The sequence below is a fragment of the Coenobita brevimanus genome, chromosome 62, assembly GCF_032717465.1.
Source record: "Coenobita brevimanus isolate Jiangsu-jjx chromosome 62, ASM3271746v2, whole genome shotgun sequence".
In the NCBI taxonomy this organism is placed as follows: domain Eukaryota; kingdom Metazoa; phylum Arthropoda; class Malacostraca; order Decapoda; family Coenobitidae; genus Coenobita; species Coenobita brevimanus.
The window spans coordinates 21,462,384-21,481,779 of NC_137015.1; the positions used below are offsets into that span (position 1 = coordinate 21,462,384).

Genomic DNA, 19,396 nt, shown 5'->3' on the forward strand with positions numbered 1-19,396 from the left:
AGGCTGTGGCATTGGGAGAGTGTGGCTTCCCGCGACGCAGCTCTACTTGTCTGGTGTGTGGAAGTGGGAATCACACCAAGTAAGAATACCGAAAATTGACAAAAAATGCACAAGTGTATCAACAAGGCATTTTTACGACTGCTGTATTAACATTTGCCTACTGATTATTTTTCTTACGCAATGAAGGTAGATTTTGATTATAGTGTCAGCTATGCAGCATTTTTACTCATATAATGAATTATTCATTTAAATGATGACAAAAATTAATATAAAATGTAAAGATTATTGACAGTTTGTATGTGACGTCTCTGGCGGGCATATTTTGTACACAGTAGTCGGGTAACACGGCGGCCATATTTGTTGACAAACTGGACGGTCACGCCGGCATTCCCTGCGTGGTACCAGGTTACTGTAGTGAACACTTGAGTTATTCACATATTCTTCAGAAGTTAAGGTAAAAGTCATTACAAGCTGATGTATGAGTTGTATTATTACTTTACTGTATAGTGGTCCGAAGGTTGATTTCAAAGGCCACAAATCAGCCGACGTCGTAGGTAGAGTGGGGAAAGTTTGACATTTTATGATAAATATTGAATAATGAACGTTGTTCTACGTAAGTGTTGACTACAAGAGCGAATATCCTGTTTCTTTGGACATTATATTAGGTTAAAGTCAAGGATATTGTAAAGTTTATATATTTTTATTTATCATAGTGACTTTAAGTTAGGTCATTGGTAAATGTATAGAGTCGGCCCATAGGCGGCACTATTTCCAAATTACACCCAAGTAACTGAGAATATAACTAGTATGTTGACCATTTAGTATATGTAATTTTAAGTGATTTCTATACATCCCCATAACAAATGCACTTTTAGGAAATTTTTGGTAAAGCATTGGGGACAATCCCTGATGGAGCTTATGATTTCCAATTTCATTACAGATTTATTCATGCACATGAGTACGGTACTTTATACATCATCCCCTCTCATCCTTTGTCTCACCAACCCACCTCTGCACCTGCCTTTCCATTGGTCCTGTACTAACACACCCTTCTTTGTCCAGGGTATTCAGGCCTCCTACTCCCTCTTGATCCTACCTCCTTCCCCCTTCTGTCTCCCCCATCCCTCTTGTCCCTCCTTGGTTGGACCTTTCCCTCATGATCTCCCCCACCCTTCCTATACCATTCCAAAAGTCAGTAAACTCAACTCTTGCCAGGCAGCTCAGTCATTTTTTGGAAAACTACATTCCGGTTTCTCCATTTCGAAGCCAAAAATATTTTTTCTGGTCAATTTTAGTGTGATTTGAATGAATTTGACCTTTATTTTTGTTGGAAATCACATTTTGGAGGTAGGCCTACCCAAGCCTATCTCCAAAACAAGTGATTTCGGACAAAAACGAAGATCAAATTCATTCAGATAACACTAAAATTGACCAGAAAAAATATTCTTGGTTTCGAAATCGAGGACATGGATTGAACCGTATACCCTAACTGGGGGGGGGGGCTTTGTCCCCCTAGACCCCCCCCATATTATTAACCTAACCAAACCCAACCTTACCTTACCTTACCTTACCTTACCTTAAGTTAAATGTCATCGGAGGAGAATAAGGTGGAAGGGTTTGCCTTAATCCTTTAAACCCACGTCCCTTCCGCTTCTTTGAATTTGCGTAACTCTTAACATGTTACAGTACTACCGAAGGTCCTGTCTATAATGTAGGTCACTTCGATGCTTCTTACACTTCGGGGAGGAAGGCAGAACACTGTGACCGCGAAGGAAATTCAGTAAATTTTCTTATTTACACCCAGCTCCCAAAGAAGCTTAAAATTATATTTTTCCAAAGGATTTTAGTGTTTTTTGTTTGACTCTGATAATCATTTCTGTCAGAAATCACTTTTTTTTTCTTGCTGTCCCTCCGCCCCCCCAAGAATAACGGGGGACCTGTGGGAAAGAGGGGTTTTGGGTGGGAAAAACATGCAAAAACAAGTGATTTCTGACTGAAACTGGTATCAAATTCATACGAAAAACACTAAAATCCATTGGAAAAATATAATTTTAAGCTTCTTAAGGAGTTTGTGTTTCCTAACTGGGGGACTTTGCCCCCCAGCCCTGGCTGTGCTTCCTGACTGGGGGGCTTCCCCCCCAGCCCCCCCGACAAACCAAACCTCATCTAACCTAATCAAACCAGGTGTAAATACAAAATAATGCCTTTACCTACCAGTGTACAGCTCCTGAAGTAATTACAGTAATTTTGCAGCCTTCAGAGTTCATGGCTGGAGACGAACTGACTTTCAAATCCTGCGGGCCCTAGCATGGGGCGTTTGAAATCCTACTTTGTGATTGCCTGAATCATGTGCGACGCATGCACTTTATCCACCCACACACATAACATGCACAAACGAACACACACAACTGTCCGACCACTGCAGGGGAACGATGCTCTCTCCCATTGAAAATAATAGCAATATAAATTGCGTAACTCATCAGCGATTGATTTACAACGGAAGTGCCATAGAAGAAAAAAGGCTTAGAAATGCTTAAAGTATAAGGTGAGTTAGCCCATTTTCTTGTCAGTGAGTTGGGTGTAAATACGAAAAAATACTGGAAATTCATACTCTCCTGATTATTCTTTAAAAAATGAGAGATGGCCTCGTATATATTAAGAGCACTCCCACTACAGGTGGAAGCCATGGAACTTACTAAAGTAAGGATTGTTTGAAATTCGAAATCTCCTAATGCTATCAATGATTTGATTGGTCTGCCTTTTGGCTCATTTTAATTTCATTGGCTGTGACGTCCAAGCATGCGCTGTGCTGGCAAGACGTCACGCCCGGGAGCTGCTGTGACAGCGAGAAAGAATGACGTGAAAGTTTCAAACTGAGGGGAGATCCAAGGTAATATTATATAGGATTTTTATGTTAAATGTACATTTCTGAAAACAAATGTATAGTGGAATAGATTCAGAATAACATGGTCTACAACGTGGTTGTGTCAGATGTCCTGGATCAAGAAATGTAGTTTTCCAAAAACTGACCAGCAGTTCTACCTTGAGATGGACGACGCCCTGTATGGGAGTTTCTTTTGGATGTTCACAGATGGGTCCCACTCCAACCTGATTCTTTTGCATCTGCTGTCTACTGTGAAGACCTCTCCATCTGTCAACCATTCTTCGAGTGCTGATGTTTGTTCAGAATACCCTGTCCCCACAACCTGTAGTCCTTTACACTGACTCTCAGTCTTTGCTCCACCTTCTGTTCCAGCATCCTCCCTCCCATATCCCCTTAGCCCATGCAGTCCCTTCCCTTCTCCTCTACCTCTGCTCCCCTCCCTGGTTGGTACGCCTTCAGTGGATCCCATCTCATGTGGACATCTGGGGAAATGAAATAGTTGACCAGGCAGGCCCTTACACACAGTTCTTTGGCTCCAGGCTTGTCCATCTTGTGCACAGACATCAGGCAAGCCTGTTGATCCTCCTGGAAGGCGAGCCTGGTGCAGGACTTAGCAGCCACCCCTCTAGGACTCTACCGTAACGATGCTGCCACCCACCCCTGGGCCTGCCACCCCAGTAGGCAACTGGATACCACCTTGGTCTGCCTTCTCATAGGACATACCGGTCTTCAAGATCACTTACACCAGCTGGAGATAGTACTCTCTCCCAGATGCCCATGGTGCCCCTGTATAGTTGAATCAGTTGAACATTTGCTTCTACAGTGTCCCAGATTGGACTCTCACCGCATCGTCCTTCAAGAATGTCTAGCGACCTTAGGAATACTCTGGCTCTCCCTCTCTGTTCTCGTTGGTGGCGGGGTTTGCGACTCCACACATCATCACATTGTATGGTTCACCTGTGATTTCCTGCGCTCCTCTGTCCAGCTTTCTTGCCTGTAATGTGAGGCAGCTTGCCAATGGCAGCTTCTGGGGGCATGGTTGTTAACACGTCCGACACCCATAATACCCAGAAGAAAAAATACTTGGTACTTGCAATAGTGGATTTTGTTGATGTGAAGAGTATTTCTGTAGTGGGGCTTAATAATTTATTGTACCCTATTACCATGCTGTGGTCAGTTTTCAGTAAATCACATCAGCCGATCCAGGAAATCTGACACAACCACGTTGTAGACCACCCTGTTTTGAAGCTGTTCCACTATAGACGTGTTTTCGGAAATGTATATTTAATGTGAAAATCCTATAATTTCAAACTTACATGGAGTTCTTTTCCCCTGCCATGAGCCACTGTCAGGCATGACATAACATGACAACTGCACATGCTTGGACCTCACGGCCAGTGAGATTAAAATAAGCCAAAATGCGGTCCAGTCAAATCGCTGACACCATTTGCAGATCTTCATATTTCAAATATCCCATACTTCAGTCAGTTGCACGATGACTTCCTCTTGTAGTGGGTGTACTGTTACAGAATACGAGGCCATCTCTCCTTTTTTTAGGAAGTAGGTGGTGGTGACCATCATCCACTCACTTGATGTAGTGCCGCCTGCTTCTTCCTTAGCCTTTATCATTCTTTTTCTCTGCGGTCCATCCACTCTTCCTATTTCTCCCATCTTTCCTGTCACTTCTTATTGCTTTCTTTCCTTTACAGGTAGCTTTTTACATTGAGTGAAAAGCCAAGTGGTTTCCTGTAAGCCAAGAAACCATTTACAACGCTGGGTGGTAACCATGTAACCAAACCATACGTACTTCCTACATGTCAGCAAGTGGGTTGGTGGAGGGTTAGTGCCCCTCCCTGTAAAACAAATACCGGTAACTCAAAGTCAAATGGTCACCCCTTGCTGGATTGTGGCGGCTGGCAATAGATAGATAGATAGACATTTTGGCAGTTCACATCACTCAATTTCAAAACAAAAAATATTTTTTTTGGTCAATTGTAGTGTGATTGAAATGAATTTGAGTTTCATTTTTGTTGGAAATCATTCATTTTGGAGGTAGGCTTACCCAAAACTATCTCCAAAACAAGTGAATTATGACAAAAAAATGAAAGAAAAAACACTGAAATTACACTAAAACCAGAAAATCACATTTCTAACTTAAACTAACCCAACCTAACCATACCTTGCCTTAAATGTCGTTGTCAGAGGATTCAGTATCCCCAACGGCCTCCTCCTGGTGTTGTGAGGGTCCTAGATGAGGGACTTCGAAGATGACATTTAAGGTAAGGTTAGGTTGGTTTAAGTTAGAAGCATGATTTTCTGGTTGTTATAGTGTGAATTGAGTGTTTTTCTCCTTCATTTTTTTGTTGGATTTCATTTGTTTTGGAGATAGCCTTGGGTGGGTGGGCCTATCTCCAAAACAAGTGTTCCCCAACAAAAATGAAGATCATATTCATTCAAATCACTCTAAAATCAACTAGAAAAAATATTAATTTCAATATGAAGAGTGAAAGATGAGTTTTGGGCAAGAGTAGAAGCATGTATGGACAAATATGAGAGGAGAGAGAGAGTGCTTTTGATTGAAGACACGAATGGCAAAGTTGGGAATGTACGAGTGGTTGGACAGTGGGGTGTTCCAGCTGAAGTACGGTAGATGGGAATGGTAGTGCTTTGGTGGACATCTGTGCTGGTAAGGTGTTGGCAATAGCCAACACCTACTTTCGGCATAAGATGATCCACCGGTATACATGGAGAGTAATGAGGAGGATGGTGAACTTGTTGAACGAAAGGCGATGATAGACTACGTGTGTGTGGATGAGTGAATGAGAAGACAAGTGTTGGATGCAAGAGTGTGGAGAGGGTGGGGGAATGGAGTCTCGGACCATCATTTAGTGATGGCCAAGGTAAAGCTGAAAAGAAAATGGTCGAGGAGACGAAGGGGAACACAGGAAGAAACAGCTCCTGTGAGAAGAGTGGAGAATTTGCAAGATAGTGAGAAAATGGCAGAGTATAAGAGCATAGTGGAAGAAAGATTGGGAAGTTATGAGCTAGAGCAGATGGAAGGGGTAGAAGACGTATGTAAGATATTTGCCGAAGAGATAGGCGCAGCGTGTGATGTGGTTTGTGGAGTGAGGAGGAGATGCAAGGGACAGCATGGTGGAATGATGAGGTGAAACAAGCTGTGGAACAAAAGAAGAAGGCATATAGTGAATGGTTAGCGAGTAGAGGTAGGGGAGAAGATGAGAGAGAGAAGAGAGAGGTATATGTGAGCAGTGAGCAAGAGAAGGGAGGTGAAGAGACTGGTGAAGGAACGTAAGAAGAAAGTGGATGAATAGTTTGAGAGGAATCTGAGTGTGAAATGGAGGGAGAGTAAGAAATTGTTTTGGAAGGAGGTAAAGAAAGTAAGGCAGTGTGAAAGGGGAAATAGTAGGGGAGTGAAAGATAGGAACAATAGGTTGTTGGTGGAGAAGAGAGAGAAATTGAGGAGATGGAAGGAGCACTTTGAGGATTTGTTGAATGTAGAGAGTGAGAGCAGTGCGAGTATAAGTGGTTGGGGAATGGCTGGGAGAAGAAGAGATGAGAGGTGGGAGGAAGAGATAAATAGGGCGGAAGTAGTGAAAGCAATGAAGAAAATCAAGTTGGGAAAGGCCCCAGGAATTGATGGAGTGTGTGGTGAAATGCTGAGGTATGGGGGTGAGATTGTTGTGGAGTGGGTATGGAAGTAGATTGGCTTGGGAAGAGGGAAGAAGGGTTCCAGAGGACTGGAAATCAGGTGTAATTGTTCCTTTATACAAAGGAGAAGGGGAGAGAGAAGTATGTGGTAACCATAGGGGTATTTGCCTTCTTAGTGTGACTGGTAAAATATATGGTAGAATACTCACTGATAGGGTTAGGCATATGACAGAGGAGCTAGTTGGAGAAGAACAAGGGGGATTTAGGAAGGGAAAAGGGTGTGTAGATCAGATATTTGTTCTAAGATGTTTAGTGGATAAGTATATAGAGAAGGGAAAGAAAGTGTATGCTACCTTCATGGACTTGAAGAAAGCTTATAACAGAATAGATTGGCAAAGTATGTGGAAGGTATTAAGAATATATGGAGTGGAGGGGAAATTGTTGAGTGCTGTGAAGAGTATGTATGAAGGAGCTAGGGCTACAGTGCAAGTGGATGGTGAGCTGAGTGAGTTCTTTGATCTCAATATGGGACTGACACAGGGTTGTGTGATGTCTCCATGGCTGTTTAATATATACCGGTACATGGATGGGGTTGTAAAGGAGATGCAACGTAGGGCAGTGGATGTGGGGGTGGCTCTAATGAATGAGGGTGAAATTTAGAAGATTCCGGTGTTGCTGTTTGCTGTTACAGTATTGTTGAGTGAAGATGAATGGGAGTTGCAAGATTTGGTGAATGAATCTGGGACAGTGTGTAGGAGGAGGAATCTGAAAGTTAATGTAAACAAGAGTAAAGTTATGGTGTTTGAGAGGAATGAAGTCACAATGTACAGTGAGGTTGGATGGTGAGGATATGGAGAATGTGAGTGCATTCAAGTACATGGGTAGTGTGATGAGTAAGGATGGCACTTTGGGGGATGAAGTGCTTGAAAGGGTACAGCAGGGAAGGAAGGTTGTTGGTTCACTGAAAGCAGTGATGAGAAATAGGGGAGTGAGTATGGAAGTTAAGAAGTCACTGCATGATAGTATTGTGTTTCCTACCCTGACGTATGGAAGCTAGGTGTGGACCTTGCAAAAAGGAAACAAGTCAAGAGTGGGAGCAGTGGAAATGAGTTACTTGAGAGGAGCATGTGGAGTGACATGGAGGGACAGGTTTACGAATGAAGAAGTGAAGGAACGTTTTGGGGTGGATGTGGATGTGGTTGAGATTAGAAGAAATACACTGAGGTGGTTTGGACATGTGGAGAGAATGGAGAATGAGAGACTCACTAAGAGGGTGTATGTAGGTGAGGAGGGAGGGAGGGAGAGGGAGGAGTAGACCGAGGATGAGGTGGAGGGATGGAGTTGAGAGGTATATGAGGGAGGGAGGGGTGAGTTGGGGGGAGGGTAGTCAAATGGTGAGTGACAGAGCGACTTGGAGGTGTTTTGTCTGCGGCCACCCTTTGCGGGATTAGGGCGTTGGGCTATAGATAGATAGATAGATAGAATATCGAGGGATGTGATTTACCCAAATTGACCCCATGCTGTTCTAGCAGCATTAGTGACATGTTACAAATGGACAGATCTTAATATCATCACGTGTTTGTAAACAAATGAGCATCAAATCCATACATTGCATTTGTATCCTTTCATTTGTGATAGAGTAGATTAGATCAGGCTAAGTTAGGTTAGGTTAGATTAAGTTTGGTTGGGATAATTTAGGTTAGGTTCTGTTAGTTACCGTATCAGAATGGTTAATGCAGTATCTTCATGAAACTGTTGCAAATTTCAAAGACTGGAGGTGCAGCAATGCTTTTATGTTTTTTATCTAAACATGAAACAGATTCATTTTGTCTAAAGTGTTTGTGATGGTTCCTTGAAGGCAGTGATAAGAAACAGGGAAGTGAGCATGGAAGTGAAAAATTTAAAACATGACAGTATGGTGACACCAACTCTAATGTACGGAAGTGAAGCTTGGACCTTGTTGGAGGGACACAAGTCTAGAGTGAGAGCAGTGGAAATGAGTTATTTGAGAGGAGCATGTGGAGTCACATGGAGAGACAGACTGATAAATGAGGATGTGAAGGAGCGTTGTGGTGTGGATGTGGAGATGATAGGAAGCATTATGAGAAACACACTGAGCTGGTTTGGCCATATGAAGAGGAAGGTGAGTGAGAGACTGACGAGGATAGTGTATGTGAGTGAGGTGGAGGGGGACAGAGGAAGAGGAAGGCCAAGGATGAGAATGAGGGATGGAGTGGAGAGGTATATGGGAGAGGGGTGTGTGAATTGAGAGCAGGTCAGTGAAATGGCAGGGGACAGGGTGACGTGGAGGCGACTTGTTTGTAGCCACCCCGTATAAGGGATTAAGGCATCTGGCAATAGATAGATGGGTAGTCTGTGATCGATGAGAGAGGAGTGTGGTTTTAGTGTATATAAGGATTATAAAGGTAAAATATGTTAGTTATGCAGTGATTCATGTGGTTTTGGTTTTCTTACAAATCCACATTCATCTATTTATCTATCTATAGCCCGGTGCCCTAATCCCGCAAAGGGTGGCCACAGACAAAATGCCTCCAAGTCGCTCTGTCACCCACCATTTGACAGCCCTCCCTCATATACCTCTCATCTCCATCCCTCCACCTCATCCTCGGTCTTCCCCTCCCTCCCTCTTCCCCCGCTTCACCCACATATACCCTTTTAGTCAGTCTTTCATTCTCCATTCTCTCCACATGTCCAAACCACCTCAGTGTATTTCTCCTAATTTTCTCAACCACATCCACATCCACCCCACAACATTCCTTCACTTCTTCATTCGTCAACCTGTCCCTCCATGTCACTCCACAAGCTTCTTTTAAGTAACTCATTTCCACTTCTCTCAGTCTTGACTTGTTCCCCTCTAGCAAGGTCCATGCCTCGCTTCCATACGTCAGGGTAGAGATCACAATACTGTCATGCTGTGACTTTTTAACTTCCATACTGACCTCCCTATTTCTCATCACTGCTTTCATAAGGAAAATAATTTTTGTATTAGATATATCATAGCTGATTAATATTTGATTTTTGGCCCACACGAAGTTGAAAACAACAAACAAAATATACTGTACTTATTTTGCGATATTCAAAAAAGCAGCCTGAATGCCTGGGACAGTGTGTTTACAGGTGATCCCACTTACTGGACCTATCAGTGCATCAAACAGATTCAGATGTACACAATTTAAAAACCATAAATAGCAGTGGAAACCTAACTAGAGGTGCACTGAAACCTAATGGGGGGGCTTTGCCCTCCCAGAACCGGCCAAAGATGATAACCAACTTCACAGCGTTCAGACTAAATTGTGTATTAGGTAGAAATGGCACTAAAACAGTATTGTGTTTTAAGAGCATTTGGTAGTAACCACATGACCATGGGATAGTGAAGGTGTGTCAGAGCAATTACTTACGGTATGTTCATCAGACAGGAGACCGATTCAGAAATCATATAAATTAGTACAGTATAATAGAGCCCAGTGAATAAAATAAAATGGTGATCCTTAAGAAGACGTAGAACCACCTCTTAAAGTTTATACCATATATGTATATATATATACATATACAGTATATATATATATATATAAGTAATCCCTCCAATATGCGATGTAATAGGGCCAAAGGCATGTCCGGATAGTGATCCTGTCCGGATATTGGGTCCCAGCCTCCTGGACTTGTACTTATTGACCCTAACTCAGAAAAACACCTATACAACTCCCTCTGGACATGCATTGCACCTATTTAAGACCCAAATCACACCGATAAGGGACATAAAAGACTGAAATAAATGCAAAAGAACCATAAAATGAGGTTTTAGAGATAGGTTTATACAATATTAAACATTCTGGGTACTTACAAGAAGTCCCTGGCTCCTGGACTGGTAGTTATGGACCCCAACCTAGCCTAACTCAGAAAAACACCTCCCTACTGCACATGCATAGCACCTAAGACACTGTTCACACCAATAAGGGACATAAAAGAGTGAAATGAGGTGTTAGAGGTAAGTATGGAAAATACAGTACAATATGAAACATTCTGGGTACTTACAGCAAGTCCCTGGCCATCTCGATGAGTAACCCGCCTCCTCTTAGACTCTGACAGTAAGAAGGAGTTCCTGAAGCACTTGCAGTACACCGTTCATGGAGTCTTGCACAGAACTTAGTCATTTGCACTGAGAATTCCATTCTCTTAACACTGCGCACTCTTGTCTGTCTTTTGCTCCATTGTACCTTAATGAAATAAGTGTTGCACTCTGCACTTAAAGTGTTTCCACTCATAAAACCATTTTCTAAACAAAACACACTCTAGTTAAATTATGTTACATTGACAGTCCATTAAATCTTAGTCTTTTCACTCAGAACTCAAATTCCTTAACACTATTCACTGTTTTTTTTTTTCACTGCACAACACTGTAAATTTCCGTGTGGTCTAGTGGAGATGTTCTTGGCATCTAATCACTGTCAGAGTCTGAGAGTAGCACATGCAGGTGACCTAGGGGTGCGTCGCTGGGTCGTGGTGATGGACTACCCACTGCAGACTACCCTGAAGAGAGGTGCAAACTCATGTCGAGTGGTGACTCCACTGTGCCTGATGTGCTGGGCTGTGGCTCAGAGCATAAGGGCCTGTCTTGGGGAGGCAATGGAGTGGAGCCAGGGCTGGGCACAGCAGGGGTCACGGGCCTGAAAAAGCTGTCATTGGTTGATTGATGCAAGGAACGACAATTTTGACGATTAATGATGCGCGCCTGAAAGCGCGCACTTCCTCCACAAGTCCCAAGGGCCCCATCTCCCTGTCGTAGTCCGGGTGTTACAGGTAGTCCAGAACGAACTTTAGGTGTTCCCGGAGTGCGCTCAGCTTGGAGATGGCTGGAGTAGTGTCACGCTGAGAGGAGTCCGCATCATCGTCGCCGTCCTCATCAGAGTCTTCAAGCTGGTTACTGACACCTACAACTGAAGATGCGATCTCGATATCAGACAGTGTCTGATACCCAGGATCTCCCTCGTCGTCATCCAACCACTCACGCACTTCGTCCACATCAGCATCGTCCCCATGCGCATGTAGATGTGCATGGAAGTCATCCACGTCTAAACCTACGAAATCGTACTCCACATCCGTTCTGAGAAGCAGACAAGACCAATCATTTTCTAGAGTCTTGACAGAGATTTCCTTCCATGCACTGGCCCAGTTGTAGATGGCAGACTTGATGTTGTAGCAGTGAAGGTTTTCCAAAGTCCGCTGGCCTCGCGTGTCCCGTCCCTCCCTGCGCTCGTCCTCGTCCTCAAGAACAACCATCACCTCGTCCAGGAACTTCTGGCGGTACAGCCTCTTCGTTGCCACGATCACTCCTTAGTCCATTGGTTGGATGAGAGCAGTAGTATTAGGTGGCAGAAACATGCCCCTTATGCACCCATTCTAAGCCACCAACTCCTTGTCGCACGGGTGGGCAGGTCCATTGTCGAGGAGAAGGAGGGTCTTTACCTGGTCACATGGGATTCCCAGTTTCTCCGTCAGGTAATGGATGACCTCCTTGGCGAAATGGCGGTGGAACCAGTCTTCGAACATCTGGGCTGTGAACCTTGCCTTCAAGGAATGGTACTAGATGACAGGAAGGACATCCATCACCCCACGAAGACACCGAGGCTGCTTTGCACGGCCAATGATAACGGGCTTGAGCCAGTGCATGTTGTTAGCATTGGGACAACACAAAGCAGATATCCTTTGCTTGGAGAGCTTGCGGCCAGGTACACGCTTCTCCGTCTCCTCGGCTTGAGTGTTCGTAGACAAATAGCGATAGAATAAGCCAGTTTCGTCAGCGTTGTAGACTTGACTGAGAATGAGGCCCTCCCTGTCGATCAAGCCCTTCACCTTGTGCCGAAACTCCTCTACTCCGTCCTCGTTGGCGTCCAAAGCTTCGCCATGAGACTTACAGTTGGTAAGGCCATGTCGTAACTTGAACTCGAAGAGCCAACCTTCGGGTGCCTTGAAGTCTAGGGCGTTGTGAAGCCTTGCAAACTTCTCAGCAGCAGCCTTCAGCTCTGTGCCACGCACCATCACACCAGCAGCACGTTGCTGTCGATGCCAAATCAACGTGGAGCGGTCGACTTCTGCATACTTGGGAGTATACATCACCTTCCTCTCCACATTGCGTTTGCTTTTCGACGAGAAGTCAACCGTGTACTGCATGAGTTTGTCGCGGGATCTCTTGATATCAAACAAAGTAGATCGGGCCTGGTTGAATTCATGGAGGATGCGTGAGGTAGACCATCCCTCATCCACCTTGTCCATTATCTCCCTCTTCTTCTTCAGAGTCAGAACCACTTTCTTCCTCTTCTCAGGCGGCAGGGCCATCATCACACACATGAAGGAGAGGCACGAGAGCAGCAGGAGAGCCTGCAGCAGGTAGGGCACCACTACAAAAGCGAGCATGTGGGCGGCCATGACGACGAGCGTGCACACACAACAAGAGATGGGCGGTAAGTGGGGAGGATGCAGGGGCGCTCTAGTGGACGTCGGCGGAACAACGCACCAGAACACAGCTGGCCCGCGCCGCGCGCGCCAACTTCAAATTACGGCCGGGAAAAAGTCGGAATTTTTTCGAATTTTTTGCAGTTTTTGGCCCGTTTTGGGAATATTGGATCCCGGGACGAAAATGTCCGGTTATTGGGGATGTCCGGAAAATGGGTGTCCGGATATTACAGGGATTACGGTGTGTATCTGTATATATATATATATATATATATATATATATATATATATATACTTATCTATCTATTTTTTGCCAGACGCCATAATCCCGTAAGGGGTGGTCATTTGACTTTGAGTTATTTGTTTTACGGGGAGGGGCACTAACCCTCCACCAACCCACTTGCTGACACGTAGGGAGCACATATGTTCTGGTTATATGGTTACCACCCAGCGTTGTAAATGGTTTTATATATATATATATATATTTATATATATACAGTATTCTCTTGTTTTTGGCTGCTTGGATGTTCCGCCAAAACCTTGCAAACCATGAAACTTCAAAGTGTGAAGTTAAGAATCAATGGGAAAAATAGAGGAGCATTCTGGTGGGACATGTACCTTCCGTATCATAAAGTACTATAACACCAAACAAGCCCTACCCAAAATTAAATGAAGAGTGTTTACTAGTGCTAAAACAGCATAACACAATAAACAAGTGCTTGGAAAGACATTAAAACTGTTATAATGAGCTGCAACACCAAAAATCCTTATCAGAAATAAAGTGAAGACTGGCTTGAGTGGCAGGTGAAGGTGTGTTGAGGGTGGATGGGCAAGTTCCCAATGTCGCCAACCAAGGAAAAACTGCCACTTTTCACCAGATTACAGTCATCCATTAACATTCGCGGGGGTTAGGCAACAGAGACACCCACAAATGTTTAAAATCCACGGATATCTGCTGCCCCCCCTTTTAAACACCTCTGGACCCCCCATTTCCTTATATAACTAATGAAAAACCCTATGTGCATGTTTACAACCACTTTAGTACAAGAACACTAAATAACCACTGTATTTAATACAAGAACACTAAAAGTTAAAAATAATGAATATTGTACTCCTGCATGGCCTCCTCTGACTCCTGTACTCATCCCAGCTCCCTCCTCCAGCCTCCCCATCGTTGACACTGCTGACAACAAAAACAAATGTTCCATGAGTACAACAGCAACCCCCATTTCCTATGTGCTGTACATTTTTACAGACAATAGTACAGTAATATGGGCAAGAGAAGCTATAAAAACAGTTAAAATTTCCACATCACTGCATTTCACAACGGGAGGTGAAACGGGTGGTGGTGGGTTGAGAGGATTTGGCACTACTGACAGTAACAAAAGTAAATATTTGTTGTAACTAAAGATAATCTCTATGTACATTTTTACAAACAATAAAAATGGCAAATAAAGCTATAAAAATAAAATTGCTAATAAAGCTATAAAAAGATTTAACATTTTCACATTACCTCTCCTTGGTGATTTTCGATTAGCCAATGATGGAGGCACTTAAACATAAAGCTTTGGTATGACCAACCAGTCACAGAGCTTTCCCCTTGCATCATCTGGTAAACACAGCAAAGAACTTCACCACGAAGATTGAAGGGAGAAAATGGAAGAAAAGAAATACTGTACAGGTAATCCCAGCCCATGCTAACTTTTCCCCTGATGAATTAATGACATTAATAAATGAAGTGGCCAAAAGGAGGATTGTTACAGTATATTTCATTCACTGGATAATGCCATTACTAAAACAGCCATGAACTGTGCCTGGGATAATGTTACAGTGGCAGCAGAGTTCAACGAGATAATTTTTTTCTCTCTCTGTAGCCATGCGCGGGTATTCAAAACCATGTATGTTAAAACCGCAGCTGTTAAGAGATGACTATTTAATTTTCGACATCAAAGGCAGTCAACTAATCCCCGTACATTTTATGTGCCCTCTTTGTCACTAAAAGGAAGGGAGAAATGATAACAACATTATTTTACTCACTGCTACAAGGAAGAGAGGCTGTAATGTAGTCGAACAGAATCAAAAATTGGTGGGCTGAGTCTACCATCTCTGTATTGGGACAGTGATTAATCTTTCCTTCCTTAAATATTGATAAGCTTTATTTTACATCCATTTCATGTATTTGTCCATCAGAACAAAAAAAAAAATAGTATGAGAAACACGTAACGATTCTTCATTAACCCCTACACCGCGGGCTTGTTTACCAATGACTTGCGTGTCCCGCGGGGTTATTTGGGCTCCGACAGACTCTCAAAAAATATTTGCTAAAAATCAGTTATTAGTCCTAGAATAATAAAATTATATATGCTTATAGCACATACCTTCAGCTTTCTCCTGGAATGATTGTTGGGCCTTCGTCAGTTTCCGTAGGACTTGTGGAGACCTCTGAAGTAGGGTAACTAAGTCTCCACTTTACACTTCCCGACAACCCGTTATATGATTACCACAGCCAGATACAAACACTATAAACACTATTCTTCCATTTTCAAGTAGTTTGGGATCCATACTAAAAAAAAAAACAGTGTGAAAGCAATGGAAATTACGAGCGCGTCTGATCGCCGCACTTGTGCTAGTTCGCTCTAGGCACTCTGTCATTTATTATTCATAAAACCCCTCACACTTTATATTTCTATTACTATATCACACTTATATATATCTGGAGTCTTTCTCCATAAGTTTCCTTCAGTCGTATTATTTTATTGTCACTGAAGTCATTCTATTTTTCAGTCAGTAAAATACGTAGAGAGCCACGGATTCACTCTCACTGTTATAACATAAATTATTTGTACTCATATTCTTATATTACTAATTACTTACATTACTGTTTACATTTTCTATTCTATTTTCAATATTTACCCTTCTATTTTACTTACAATATGTTATTCACTGTCACTTTCAGTAAGATAAAACTATAATACACTGTTCATTCATATGAACTGAACATCCATTGCTTTCACCTGCTATTTACACATTATTTCCAAATAATTCTGCTTCCACACTTGCACTGTTAGAACTGCTTCTGGCTGTGATAATCGAAGAAGCAGGTTACACAGAGGGGAACCTGGCATTCAGCGCACTGCCAAGAGGTGCGTTTATGCTCAGGTGTGCGACGTGTGGTATGCGCACATACCTGACACCTGCGAATCGCAGCCTTCCTTTTCCCTGTGGCAGGCATTAGCTCAAGTCTGTGCCGATCCATATATGCCCTCTGCTCAAGTCGGTCGGGAAGTGTAACTGGATGGCGCCTTGGAGTTGCTGCTTGCACCTTACCATATTTTTCCAGCAGCTGCTGGACACAAGTCCTGGTGAACAACCTCAGGGAGAAGGACTTGGGTGGCTTTACCTTCATCTTGTACAGGATCAAGGCGTTCAGCATCGTCATATCTATGAGATGCAGAAAAACTTTCCTGTACCACCTAGTATTCTTCCTGAGGCAGTCGATCTCACCAATCATCATGTCGGACTTGTCCACCAGCCGCATGTTTATATTATAGTCCAACACAGCATCAGGTTTCATCACAGGTTCGCCTGTCCTACGGTCGACCTTCCCACTGTCTCTCATCTCCCCCTTATGTACGGTGGTGAGCATGTGCACGACTCTCTTGTCATGCCACCGTATTGCCAGCATCTTCTCAGACTTGCGTAGGTGCACGTCTCCTCGCTGCGAGTTTCCCGCCTCTGGGAATTTGGGGAAGTTGGCACGATTACTTTTCACAGTGCCGCAGGAGCCAATCCCGTGCTCAGATAGGTATTTGGCAAGTTTCGGTGCTGTATAGTAGTTGTCTGTATACAGCACATGATTCCCACCAAAATACTTTTCTAGGAGCACTTTCACTACACAGCCTGAGAAGCCAAGGGGGTGTGTTTTATCGAGATCGACAGTGCTGGCTGAATATATGACGAAGTCAAGGATGTACCCCGTCCTACAGTCGCACAGTACAAAGAACTTAATTCCAAAGCGATGGCGTTTGCTTGGAATGTACTGGACAAACCGAAGACGTCCTCTGAACAGAACCAAGGACTCATCAATGACAACCTTCTGAAATGGGTGGAAGAATGACATGAACTTATCCTTCATTCTGTTCAGAATCTCCCGGATCTTCCAGAGTGGGTCGGTTTGGGAAGGTACATCATTATCGGCAAAGTGCAGGTTTCCCATGATGTTCCGGAAGCGATCTCTGGCCATGTACTTGTTGAAGGTCAGTGAGGGTAGTAAGGGGTCCATGGACCAGTATTCTTCCAACTCATGCTTCTTGGAGTGTGGCATAAGAAGCATGAGGGCAAAGAACACATACAGCTCCTGCACTCCCAGCATGGTCCACTGTTGCATCTTGGCTGCACCTGTACCACTAGCAGCACGTTGTGATTCGAACCTGTTGGTCTCATCACATATGTGCTGCATGACTTCGTCATCTAGGAAGGCCAAAAGGTAGTCGACACACTCAGCATTTTCGTCCATAGTGAAGGCAGGCTGAACTCCTGACGAGCTCTCATCGAAAACCAGGTTTTCGGGGACAAAATCTGACCCTTCCGTCCACGTGAAGGCGTCCAGGATTCCCTGGCGTGGCGGTGGAGGGATGGTGGTGGTGGTGGTGGTGGTGGAGGTTGGCTGAGAGGGAGGCTTATCTCTGTCAAGGTCACTCGCACTGACCCTAGATTGCCGTACAGCACTAGCAGCCCTTACCCTACTAGCTACACTACTTTTCACTCTCTTAGATCTACCTCTACCTCTACGGCCGGCCTTCACTGTTGATGCTGGTGGTGACTCCGACGACGAAGACTCCGGAGATAACTCAGCCGACGATGATGACGAGATGAGTAAAGCGGGGCTTGGGGAATGGGGAGGTTAATGCTCTCGTGACTCATGGCGGGCTGGGTCACGTGGGGGCATTGTTCTGGGGCTAACACGCCGCCTTTTCACTCCCTTCCCAAATTCTTGTCCTTCCTGCACTAAAGGCTCCTTTCCCTTGGAGCTAGACACAGATTCACTGGTAGGAGCACTTGTTGTCGCTGTTTCTGGCGCGATAACTTCACCTGGCTCATCACACGATTCACCGGAATCGTCAAAATCGCTGTCCATTATTATCATGGACAATTCAGCAAGTTCTCGTGCCACTGCAGAGTCACTGAGGCCTTTCCTGCTTGCCTCAACACTTTTCTTGGGGGTAGAGGTCACGGGGCCCTTTGCAATGGGCGCAGAAGCGGCAGGAATGGCGGGGCGCGAGTGCGACATGTTGTCTCTGCAGTGGAGGACAAGGATCTAAATGCCGCGGTTTATCTGAGAAGGGAAGGGTTGACAATGACACTTTAGGCTGACTGCTGCTAACTTACAGGCTAATTTTTTATAGGTAGAAAATCTCGGCAATAAATAAAGAAATAGGTAGTTCCAGGTGAATGTAAATGTCAATTAGGATTCTCCCTTCCTTTCTGATATATATTTTTATTACAGACATCGATTACAAGGCATAAATCAAAGGGGAAATTACCGTGGTAATGTAGCGAATGAATGCACGTGAGGTTTTGTCAGGTGATAATTAGGCAATTTTTGGAGTATAACACTATCACTTACCTGTTTTTTTTTTTGGTATATATTATTGGGTAAAAATATTGGGCATAGGGCTTATTTTAATGGATGAAATCTGTGGAAAAAGAAGGGGGAAATTTCCGTAGCGCAGCGCGGCGTGGGAGGTGAGAGGAGAGGGTAATGGAGGGCAGGTAGGGAGGGGAGTCACGAAGGGGGTAAATTATCTGAGAAGGGAAGGGTTGACAGTGACACTTTAGGCTTACTGCTGCTAACTTACATGCTAATTTTTTATAGGTAGAAAATCTCGGCAATAAATAAAGAAATAGGTAGTTCCAGGTGAATGTAAATGTCAATTAGGATTCTCCCTTCCTTTCTGATATATATTTTTATTACAGACATCGATTACAAGGCATAAATCAAAGGGGAAATTACCGTGGTAATGTAGCGAATGAATACACGTGAGGTGTTGTCAGGTGATAATTAGCCAATTTATGGAGTATAACACTATCACTTACCTTTTTTTTTTTGGTATATATTATTGGGTAAAAATATAGGGCATAGGGCTTATTTCAATGGATGAAATCTGTGGAAAGAGAAGGGGGAAATTTCCGTAGCGCAGCGCGGCGTGGGAGGTGAGAGGAGAGGGTAATGGAGGGCAGGTAGGGAGGGGAGTCACGAAGGGGGTACAATAGCTAAAATGTCAACAATGGATGGGAGTACAGATGAGATTTGGAGTGCTGACTAGTGTTGGACATTGGCAGTACTGATATATGATACAAACCACCACTTGA

At 43.8% G+C, this 19,396-nt stretch overlaps 1 protein-coding gene across 1 annotated transcript in view; it reads left to right on the top strand.

Annotated features, from left to right (window-relative positions):
* The first annotated feature begins 345 nt into the window (after window positions 1-345).
* Window positions 346-19,396, top strand: part of Ars2 (arsenic resistance protein 2) — an 842,642-nt gene continuing 823,591 nt past the window's right edge. Inside the window, exon 1 of the mRNA XM_080275726.1 lies at window positions 346-454. The gene's annotated coding sequence lies outside the window, so the exon portion shown is untranslated. The remainder of the gene's footprint in view (window positions 455-19,396) is intronic.